Below are 12,133 nucleotides of genomic sequence, written 5' to 3'. Positions count from 1 at the left end.
AGATGTGGTGCATCTGAATGCGGACGCTTCGGCACTCGATGCATCGCGAATGCATCACGTACGCACCAAGTGCGGAGTGTCGTCGTGCGTAGGAACGTGCTCACGGCCACTCATCCCCTGCATTGTAGGGGACATTGGCTCAGACAGAGGCGAAGGGAACGACAGACGCCAGTTCGACGAAGAGTAAGTCGGAGAGTCGACATCGAGTGCAAAAAAGCAAATGCATGTAGAACGGAAGAGACACGTGCGCGTGTATAAGGTGGTCCACGCTTCGGTGCCGCGGTCACTTACCTCTGACTTTCGGCCGCCATATATGGCGGTGGTCCGGTTCGTTTATTTTCGCTGCATCGGCTTCCATTTTTCTCATTTGAGTCAAAGTCGACAGATCTCGTATGAAGAAATGCGAAAGAAAGTATGGAGTAAGTAAGGAATCTGGTAAAGTGTTTTGTATTAACATTTTAAATTAATATCAAAAGTTTTAAACGTAAATATGTAATATTTTGACAAAATCTTGCTCTTGAAAATATATTTTTAAAAAATTCTGCATTTTTATTTTTCAAAAGTAAACATTATCCAGCAAGAAATGATTCGTCAAATTGATGTCGAATAGATATCGATGACATGATTTTGAGTATTTTGACAACAATTCGAAGTCGATTCGAGGTCTAATTGATGGTCATTTCTTGCTGGGTAATTAGCAATTTATTTCTAAAGAAAATAAAATAGACTATAATTATCAAAATGATTGCTCTAAAAAGAGATATAATAAATAAATAAAATATCTTAAAAATAACCGAAAATTAAAAATAGTATTCTTTAGATCCACATAGTTGAAAAATTTAGCTTCCAAAATCAGGAACACACGCGAAGCTCATTTATTTATATAAGAGCAGAACGCATTCATTGTATAAAATTGCTCATTAATTTTTATTTTCTACAAATAAAGCCTCTTTTATAAAAAATTTCCTTGTACGAATACATTTTGCATTCACTGTATGTTTTCGTCAGATACACGCGTGTAGAAAAAAATATCAACTCGTTTAATAATATAACGAATATCTTATAAATTTATCTGACACGCTGTTCAATAATAATTAAGATGCATATAATAAAAGTACGTTAGTAATCTTTATATTGCGGAGAGAACTTTGTAAATTATCTGTTATTGAAAAATCGTCGACTGTACACACGTTGGAAACCCATTGTGTTATAAAGTGCAATATATGCATAGGAATAATCCGACAAAAAATGGTAGCGGGAAAACGATCGGGCAAAATGCGATGGAAAGTGAAAAATAGAAGAGACGAAAAAATAGTATAATTAATACTCCATACTTTCCAGTCCAACCCTCTCAATTATCGGCGCATCCATTCTGTCAGTGTCGAAGTGTAGTTAATGAAAGCGAACAAGTCGGATCGTGTCCCTCCATATAATACCGTTGTGGTGTATAAGAGAGTGAGTAGGATCGTCGAAAGCGAACGAGAGAGAGAAAGAGAGAGGAGAGAGATGCGACCCTGTGGCATAGATATGTTTAACGGAGACGGAAACAGAAGTGCGCTCTGCAACGTGAGTCGCGCGAATGCGAGGAGCGCCGAGCGCGGGAGAAGCAGCGCTTGCGGCGTAGCGGTGGTGGAAGGAGAGGATAAGAGGGTGAATGGTAGGGGGAGTGGGCGCTGGAACTGCCGCGAGTGGGGTGTCTCGCGCGCGGCAAGGCTAACGCATACCGGTCGCAGCATCCGTCCCGCGTCAGTCGGCTACCGCGTTCCGAGGTGTTCGGTTGGGTGCTGCGCGCGCGGACACGCGACGGTCGAGAAGCCGGGTTCGCCGGGCGAACGATCGAGCCGCGATTAAACCCGTTCGTGACACTCCGGGCCGGAATTCCCGATAGCGGAATCACTTGACAACGATTCGCTTGTCCCTTGTCTTTCATCAAACATCGACTTTCATTAAAAGTCGGTCGTAAGCCGGCGGCGGCGTGTCGCGTGACTCCGTCATCGCTCGATGTGCTGCCCCGATCTGTTGTGAATGAGAGAGTGATCCAGTCGTCCCGGAGCGTTGCCGGAGTTGCTCTCCTGTCATCGAATTGATCGCCGCCCTCCCACCCCCCTCCTCCCGTGTGGAGTATCATCGAACAGGTATGCGATTTTTCTTACGGACTGTACGCGCGCCTAATGTGACGCGTGAGTGAGCGATATCGCGCGCGTCCACTTCGCATCTCTCGAAATGGTCCGCGGTTCTCTCGCACGAGAGTACTGAAGTTTGAATAGCGTACCATTCTCAGGAGATGAATGGCCGTTACCGCGTTTAATGTCGTTAACAGTGTGCCACCGTTAATTAGTAATCCCTGTTATTCGACGTCGCGCGCGCGGTGTCGATTACGAGTAATGTAAAACAGTCGCGTAGGTAGATATTGCTGGTGTCGCAATTAATATTGCAAATTCCGTTATTAAACGCGGCAATTTCGCCAGCGGGGTAATCACGTACGACCCCCGAGTGATGTAAACATGCAAATTAGTCGTTACTCCGGGCAATATCGTCGCGTATAGGACGTTCCGAACTCACGGTCGGCGACACGCATTCTTATCTACGACGTCGAATAGTTTTTATTTTTGATCTCGTTGATACTCGTACGACCGTTGAGAATGATAAAGATCGCGCAAAAACTCGCGTAACCTTGAGCTTATATATACACTAAAATAAAATAAAATATCTACTTAGCTTTCCAATCGATTGAACGTAACACTTAATTTTGTTTTAATCTACTATTTTAACTCGTCTGGCAGTATTTAAACACAACGTACAATTTTTGACGTTTTAATCTTCGCTTTCTGTCGCTAAAAATATTGGAACCGAAAGTACAAGTAGAATGTAGTGAGATTTCAATAATTGTGACTTACTGAGTAAATGTGACTTTTGTAAAATATAATCTGCGCTTAACTTTCAATGTTCCTTTTTGTTTTAAAATTTCCACTGTTAAATTTATAATGTCAAATTCTACTCCATATTTGAGTTACTTTTAATCACATATATATAGGTATCTGTGCACTTCTACCTAATATAACCATTGATTTGATTAAAACAATGGGGTTAAACAATTTAATTCCAGAAAATGTATTAAAGATTCAAAATTTATTATTTATCAAGTACGCGCATACGCACTTAATATGGAAAATCTTTTTAAAACTAACCGTAAAAAAGTGGATTGATTTACATTTTGACACATGTGAAGTGAAAATGTTATTTAATTCAATTGATTAGGTTATCATTGCTCCTTTAATATCTAAATGTATGTCTCTCTCTCTCTCTCTCTCTCTCTCTCTCTCTCTCTCTCTCTCTGTATCTCTTGAAGAAGAAGAAGAATCGATGCATTCCCGCGTGATTATCGAGAGGGGGAAGATCGATCGGTGAGACGAGATCTAGAATGCGAACCCGGTTAACGAGTTGAAATGACGAATCGTCCGTTCGCCGCCGCGTCGAAATGACGTAATGCCGTATCAACGCGCTCATAAGCCAACGTGCCGATGACCTCAAAACCGCGTCTCTTTTTCTCGGAGAACAGTCGCGAGGGGTCTCTCCTCTTTGCCCCCGTATATGGCACCGTTTATCTTCCAACGTTTTCACGCACACGTTGCCCGACAACGAGTCCCTCGTCGCCGAGGCAACACATTTCGATCGTTTGTCGAAGAACGATGGGCGACTCGTGTCGCGGTTCAAACGCGATAATAATACCCGTCCCGTTTTTGCGGCGGCATTGCGACCCGCTTCGTGCAGTTGTTGCGAAATTTTTATCTCGCGCGCACGCGCGAATAACGTCTCCGTCGAGAGAAGCCGATACGCGTAAACCGTTTACGATCCGCTCGTTTTACGCGGATGGCTTCTATACGACGTTTTGTTGGCGATTACGACGATCGTTCGCCGAGCAATCGTCGTTACGATAATGCTGTAATAATTGACAGCCACGTGGTCCCCTTCCCACTTATTACGTTCCAATAACATGCTCCACGTCGCGTGCGATATGAATCGTGGGATCATCCTGCAGTTGACTAGAGATAACGAACCTTGAACGAAAATCGTTCCGTAGTTGTGATTATGTCAAGCGTTTATGTTTCTGCAAATGAAGCGTTCTTGCCACATCGTCGAATTCAATGAGATGTAATTATGTCACATACCATACACAATAGCTTGTATTAGGGAAGGAAAATTTCAGGAATGAGAAAAAATCTGTTGCAATTGTTTATTATTAAATTTCTCTTTATGAAATTATTATAAACAGAAAAAGAACGAATTTACTGAAGTACAGTACCTAAAAATTCAGCTAAATACAGAGCTAAAATTAATTTTGTTGAACCACCAAAATAATTATATAGCACGCTCAAGCTGGGGTTGCTGAAATATTAATATTTTTTGTTAATCTCGCTCATTATGAGTTTTCTACATAATTATTTTGATATTTAAACAAAATCATTTTCAGTTCCTGTCTAACTAATTTTTTTAGATCGTTCCAGCCAAATCGTTTTTTCGGTGTAATAAATATTTCTTGCCATATTTTTACATTCGATATTTTTACGTCCTAAATGATATATGGATGTTTCAAAAGAAATACCAGTCGATTTTCATGCATAATTAAGAGAGAAAATGTTTATTTTACAAAGAGGCAATGTTCCTCTTGCCTCTTTAACTTCATAGTTCTTCGAAGACATCTGTTTTAATTAGGGTATTTGAGGGTGAACTCGAGAGCTCTTCTTACTTTATCAGAGTACACTGCAAATGTGTGCAGTATCTAATATACCGGAACATATTTAACTTGCAAAAAGACATCGACTCTCGGGTTCCTCATCTTATTTAGAAGTTTGAAAGTTGCCGTCCACTTTTTTCTTCCAGAAATTAGTTCACATTTGCGTCTAAATTACTTACGGTACCATCAAATTGACGCTACCGACGCGAAGTTTAGTAATATATATTTAATGAAAAGCGCGGTGCCTTAAGCTGGCGCAACTTTTTGAATTTTGTTAGCTGTAGATCAACTTCCGTTTTTCCGCTCGTCCAACGCTTCGTAATATATATTTTTTTTTTTCAAACCTCGCGGTTAGCAAAAAATAAAAGAAACGTTTACAGTGGGATAAAACAATGTAAAAAAAGTGTCAGAACTTTCGGCGTTTATAACTGTCGTTTTTGCTGGAACGAGAAAATGTCACTCGCGCGTGTCTCGTAAAACGTCCCAGTTGTAAAAATAACTGAAACAATCAATTTGTAGGAAGTAGTTTTGACGTGTAGTGTAGACTACTCTGTCATCGATCGTTGTATCGTTGTATCGAGATAGATGTGCGAGAATAAAGAACTTTGCTTCATCGCACCCACCTATCCACCGTCAAAAATTGTGTATGAAACGTATATATCGCGTGCGCCGCAAATCTCCGTTTTATTCACGAATTCCTGAAGCAAATGCGTACGTCGACAGCTATGAGAGTCATCTTATATATAATTTTCATTCCGTAGTCACTGGCGGACTCGACGTAACGTTACGAGTTATTGCGAGTAATATCAAATGTAAACTTCGCAAGAAATAACGCTTGCGTTCGCTTTCCGCAAGACGGAGCGCATTCTATCACTTCGTTTTTCGCTTCGTTTCTTATGTCTTACTGTTCGCTTCTTCTTTTCCCCTTCGTGTCTTCTCGCACACGAGACGTATAGACGCTAATATATTCATAAATTTCAAGTGCACGGACTCCGCAAAGGAATGAGGGGGCTATTTTGCGCGCGGCTTTATAAGTTATTTCGGCGACGTCGGTAATTTGGCGGGAATTGCTTCTAAAATTCTGTAATGCGCGGAAAAAGTCGTTCGATGCAGTTTAGGGGTCATTCTGTTTTATGCTTAACTCGACAATACGAGCCGCACTGCATTTTCTCTACACGCTTACGTCCTCGTATTCCTCCTCGGGACCTTGCCTACCGCGCGTTTGCCGTTTTATTTCGTTCTTTTTCTTCCGACTTCTCTCCGCATGTCGCTCGCTCAACCACGCTCTACCTTTCTCCGTCGCCTTTCTTCCGCGCCGGAATCGAGAAACCTACGTTTCCAGCACGTGTCGTTCCTCGTTGCTTCTATTCTCTCGCGTTCGTTATATGTCGTCGTCAAGTGCGCGCTCGTGAGTTTCACGAGATGTTAAAGTCAGAAAGAAGGAACCCGTTGAGCGATACGGTTAACGGCGTTTGCATCTGTAGGTTGCAATTCTAGCATGTTGCTTCCCGTGAACGGTCGTACGAATTTCGCAGTTTTTCTCTTTACATCTTGTAATCGCGAAATAAAATTACTTTTATTTGTCATGAATAAAGCGTGGTATAGTAGTCGGTTTAAAAAAACTAAATTTAACGAAGTTATATATCGCAACATGAGAAATAAATTGAATTATGACGTAAATTATAATACAATGATTAAATTGAGGTGATTGGCAGAAATAAAATTTAATTAATTCGATCGTTAATTTCATGACTGTTTACTTATACAGTAAGCTATTTTTGAATATACGTAATAATGTGGGGTTGTTTGAAATGTTTTTTTTTTTTTAATGATAAGACCAAAGGCGCGAAAGTATTTTGCCAGGAATTTTTGTCGCGCCACGTAATTCACGCGAATATCGACCAGAAGCAAAACGATAGAATTTCCTGTTACGAGTCAGTTTAACCCCATAAAATCGTTTCTTTGTGACGAACAACTTGCACGCACTTCCTCCGAAAGCAGAATTGCATGCGTGACACGTACACCACCCTTAGTAATTACTGTAACGAAACTTTGTAATAAGTCTTTGATCGTGCGGGAATCATGGTTTTTTTTATTAGAATACTAACCTTTCAGCTTTCGAAAGCATAATTATACTCGTAAGAATTTTTAATGCCCATGAATTATATTTAAATTGCTTAAAGTACATATATGAGAAGAAATATCATACCAAAATCATTAAATTACTTATATCTAGGAACAATTTTGCTGAAAGATTTAAAATTTGATTAAATACAGATCTGAAAATAATTTTGATTATCAAATTATGATGAAATCTCAAACTGATTGTTAGAATATTTATTTTTTACACAACGTTGTTGACTATTTTACTGCGATGTACTCTGATGGATATACTTTTTTACGGACTGTGTTGGACTATTTGTAATTGATTTTGTATCACTAAAGATGATTAATGTTTATTATATATATTTAATATATATTTAACATATATACATATAAGAATGGCTGCGTTCAGCAAAAAAAGCAGCTTTGTAACTGTTGTAAAATTCTTGAATATGATTGGCTTATACATTTAGATCTAATAAGGAAGTAGAAGCAAGACCAATCATATTAAAGAATTTTACAACAGTTGCAAAGCTGCTTTCTTTGCTGAACGCAGCCAATAATTTTTTACTTTCCGGTACTTTTATAAAGAGATAATAAAACACTATATGTAAAAAATAAAACAGAACACTGTATACAGTGTACCCTTTTCTAAATAATATATTTTTATTCAGTGAATACTGAGAAGTTAATTAAACGTATATATATATATAAGCACTCGACTGTAAGACACGGATGCCCGACGTCAAAATCTGTTTTGTTAAGGGCCGCATAGCGTCCCGTTCTCATAAACATCCCCCTGGTACGCGCACTCTTCCCGGCTTTAAAACACGTGCAGCCCATGCTTTTACGACGGGAAATTTTAAGCACGCCATCGTCGTGCTGCTGCTCGCTCGTAAATAACGACTCCCATTGGATCGCCGGGACTCGATCTAGGCTGGTTGCGTTTGTCCGGATTGTGTGGATAAAAAAAACTCCTGTTTTATTCGTCGCGCCTCGATCATGAAACGATGGAAAAAAAAAGTGCGGCTGAACGCGAGATTGGGCCGACGCAATCGGGAAACAAATCGCAGCCGAGGCGCGAAATTAGCTGAAAAAACGTTATACTCTCTCTTTTTTTTTTTTTTTTGCGGTTCCGTTACACTCACCCACCAATGGCAATATGTGTTAATTTCTGTACGATTTCGCCTTTCTGCCATGTTAGCGTAAAATGTTATTTGACGCAAGCAAACTTTTTGACTATTCAACCAATTATTTTTCCCCAGAGTGTACAACTGTTTTTTTTCTCAATGCGTGATGCAACATTTTTTTTCTAAAGCATTACGTGTAAATGTGTACTGCATTGATGGATGCAAGACGAGATCGTTTTATTTCATTTCAAGTCTGACCGCGTGACGTGTGTTTGCATATGATTTCTACAAGGAAAAGAATTTATAGTTAATTTGAATGTCAACTAAGTTTTTGTTTTCAGAGTTTCCTAAACCTTTCACTGGCAATGTTGGATTTTAAAGACACAAACGACTTTTTAATTGTGAATTCCGGTAAATAAATGTAAATCTGTAAAAGTCAATAAAATACAATCCAACTTTTCTACACGATGATCAAAACTCGTTATTAAAGTTTTCGCAAGAATGTAAGAATTTTTCAGACTTTTGTACAGTTCGGAACAATATAAAAATATGCACTGATGTTTGACGAAGATTGCAGACAAAAGATGAAAATTTTACATTGCCAACTGAGGGTTAAATATAAGAGTAATATTTTCTCAGAATTAATGGAATACACTAAGAAAAAAAATAGCGCCTTCAGCAAACTTGTGTACCTAGTTGAAGCATTTTTTAACAGCAACCAAATATTTATTGCATATAACAAATAAGTTTGCTTTTGCAAAATATTTTTTCTATCTTGTAAATAATAAAAACGTTTATATCAACAAAAAACAATTTAGTTCGTTGTTTTATTTGATATATTTTAACTAAACTTTTGTCGCTTCAGTAAAATTTTGATTTATAGAACAAAACACTTTTTTCGTGTAATTGATGAAAATTTACTTTTTAATCGTATATATTACGTGTAGTAAGAAAATATAAACGTTTACGAGAGACGTGTGTCTTATATAGTACCAGGACGTGTCACGACTATATCTCGTACGTCATAAACGAGACGTTGAGTGAAACGTTACGTCACTTGATGTACTTTACTTCGATTTCAGTTTTTCATCTCCTCCCTAAGCCGTTTGACTTGCAACTTCTATCCCGCATTTAAAACGGAAATTAAGCGGTACCCACCGATGAGCGTGCCGCTGTCTCTCGCCATTCTTGTCTTTCCCTCTTACTTTACATCGCGTTCTCTCTTTCCTCTTTTACCCCCCATTGCACGAAACACAATTTAACTCTGTCTAGGGAAAATGCGAAAATCTTCGCGAAATGCAGAAGCAGAATATTAATCGTTTTGCGGGGCAAAATCAAATTTGCGTTTAGCGGAGCGCGAAGAGTAACATGTGCGGAGAATCGAATGAATAATGTAAGAAAGTGATCGAGAAATATCGCATATCTTATCCTTAAATGAATTGCGTAAAAAACATAAATTAAAGGGATGAGCTAACATTTATGAGAAATTTATTCTGTGAACTTTTTCACATTTTTCAGAGAGATTGGAAATCGTTCTAATTTCGTTCGCTTACTATATCTTTATTAACATCTAGTTCATGTTACTTTGTATGTGTTTGCGGTGAATTTTACAAGGAATATACGGGTCGTGATGATAAAGGCTTCCGACAGACCGTCGGCGGTCGTATGCAGCGAGATGCATCACGTTGCGCTCGGGGCCAGAGCTCGATGTGTGCGATGCACATTACATTCATAGGGAGAGAGATCGTGTAGCGTGACTTGAGACTTTGGGAATTCGGACCGCGAAAGCAATAACGCACCGTCACGGAAATGGTTCGCTACTGTCAGCCGCATACGCGACCGTCGCGTATGCATTCGGCAAACCCTATACCTAGAGAGATAGATACGTGCAGCTGCAAATTTCACGTATCGACGTATAAAGCGCAGTACAGTTTTGATGTATGCGGCGCGAAAAATCGATACACCGTCATTCCGCGATCTGCAACATTTATACGTAAATAAATGCGATACGTCACGTTTATTCGGTTTGAACAAAAATTGAGAATTCTGATAATGGCGTTTACAACAAGCTACACCTTCAACCGGATAAAATAGCGAGTTTGTTTACTGACTCCTATCGGGTAAACTTTTCTACCTTTCGTCAAAATTTTCACCGACAACGTATATAACCAAGTTTAAATGGAACACAAGTTTACAGTATACATATATATTCTTTTATCGAAAATTTACGAAGAAAATTAAATGTTTTTTAAAGAAAAATACAAGTAGACTCTGCCTTCATTAGAGATATATTTTTTAATCTAATAATTACAAACATGCACAAATATATAAAAGATTTGATGTGGTTTAATTTTCATCGTTATTTTTATTATATTTATTTGATAACAGCAAATAGTTTGTTCGTATGAAGTTTAAAAATGTATACGTAAAATATACGTGGTAAAAATTCTCATTGTAACAGAAAACAGCAAGGACATCATGAATAAGAAATTGTATCAAGGGGTATAGCCAGCCCGTGGCACGTTTAAAGAAGCACACTCTATCGTGAATGAAAAAGAAAACATTTTTTTAAACCAAAAATGACAGTAAAATAGCAATCGTACTTTACTAAAATCTACTTTTATATTTGCCCTTTCTGAATGTGTTTGTTTTGTTCATTTTCGTTTTAAACTTTTACTTTAATTACTTTAAAACGAATATAAAACAGAACAAAAGAAATGAACTTTGTTAAACAAAAGATATAGAATGAATAGAATCTTTATTTCCTTCATCATTATACAAAACCAAGAAGGTCATTTCATTCACACTTTTCCGAGCACTTTTTCTTATCCTTACACATTTATTCATCTTTTATGCTATTTTAAATCTAAATCCTATAACATACTTAATCTCAACGTGCAATATACTCGGTCAAGTAGAAGATATATTTTTGATTTCAAATAAAATTTCAGTGAAAGAAAAAAGTATGAAAAAGATTATGGTTTTTACGTTTATTCTTAATCCTAGTAGAGTTTCTGGCACGCCAAAAATGCCGAACCTCCCAGATTAATAGTATCCCAGACGAAAAGTCGGCCACTCACGAGTTATGCAAACGATTTGTAGATGAAAAACGATTTGCAATGCTTATTTATTTAAATGGTCACTACGAATCTCGCGATAATTTTACTTTGGGGGTAATTGAAGTGGTCCTTTTAGAGCCAGTGCACTCTCGTATGCAAGCGCGTGAACGCGAACAGAGGCGAGGAGACGGGACGAGACACAGACGTGTAGCGAACTCTCGTCGGACGTGGTTTGAAACGCTGCACTCACCTTCCGCGTCTTCCGATGGAATTCCCAGCATCCTCGATGTTCCACGACTCGTTCCGGAGAGCCCTCCAAAGAGCGACTCGCACGCGCGCGTTCGTATCGGGCGGACTAAAGCAGAAATGTTTCCAGTCAAGCTACTCGACGTGGAATTTGATCCCAGTGAACGTTTGAAATCGCGACACATGCACACGCCAAGAGTGCGTTACTCTTAGCTCCCTCGAACTTTAATCTTTCCGTCTGCCACGTCCCTACCATTCCTTCCGGTTTCAGGAAAGCCCGTGCATCCTTCTGCTTTTAATATTTAAGCGCCATCGTGTACCAAGGGGACACTATTGCTTGAATCACAGGATGTATATATATATATAGGGAAGGTTGGCGGAAATTTTGGATGTTCGCCGACGGACGTGGATCGCCGCAACTACCGACGTTAATTTTAATCGCACGAGAAACGAGGGAGAAATTCGAATGATTGATTCTCGTCGTGAAAATCGTATAATTGCGAAAACACTGCTTCGAGAGATTTCTTCTATTATTTTTTCATTATTCTTGAAATACATGGAAAAGATGCAGCGTTACTCACTTACTGCACGAAGGTGAAGTACACTCCGTCGATGTTTGATTAACTTTCATCTTGGTTTCATTTAGTCTTTATTACCTTCTTCTAATTCTTAGAATTAGAAAGTAGCACCGTATATTTTTTTTTTAAATTCACGTTTTAAGAAAATGCAGAAAAATGTCTATTTTTCTCAAAATTTCAGGGTGATTAGATCTTTTAAATTAATTGTGTAAAATCTTCCTTTTGAAAAGTCTAAAGAAAAGCTCTATACAGTTGCTGAGAATTGTAAGTTGCAAATGTACA

The sequence above is a fragment of the Cyphomyrmex costatus genome, unplaced genomic scaffold (assembly GCF_001594065.2).
Source record: "Cyphomyrmex costatus isolate MS0001 unplaced genomic scaffold, Ccosl1.0 scaffold36, whole genome shotgun sequence".
NCBI classification, from domain to species: domain Eukaryota; kingdom Metazoa; phylum Arthropoda; class Insecta; order Hymenoptera; family Formicidae; genus Cyphomyrmex; species Cyphomyrmex costatus.
The sequence above is the reverse complement of the archived record's forward strand: the minus strand, read 5'-3'. Positions refer to the sequence as shown.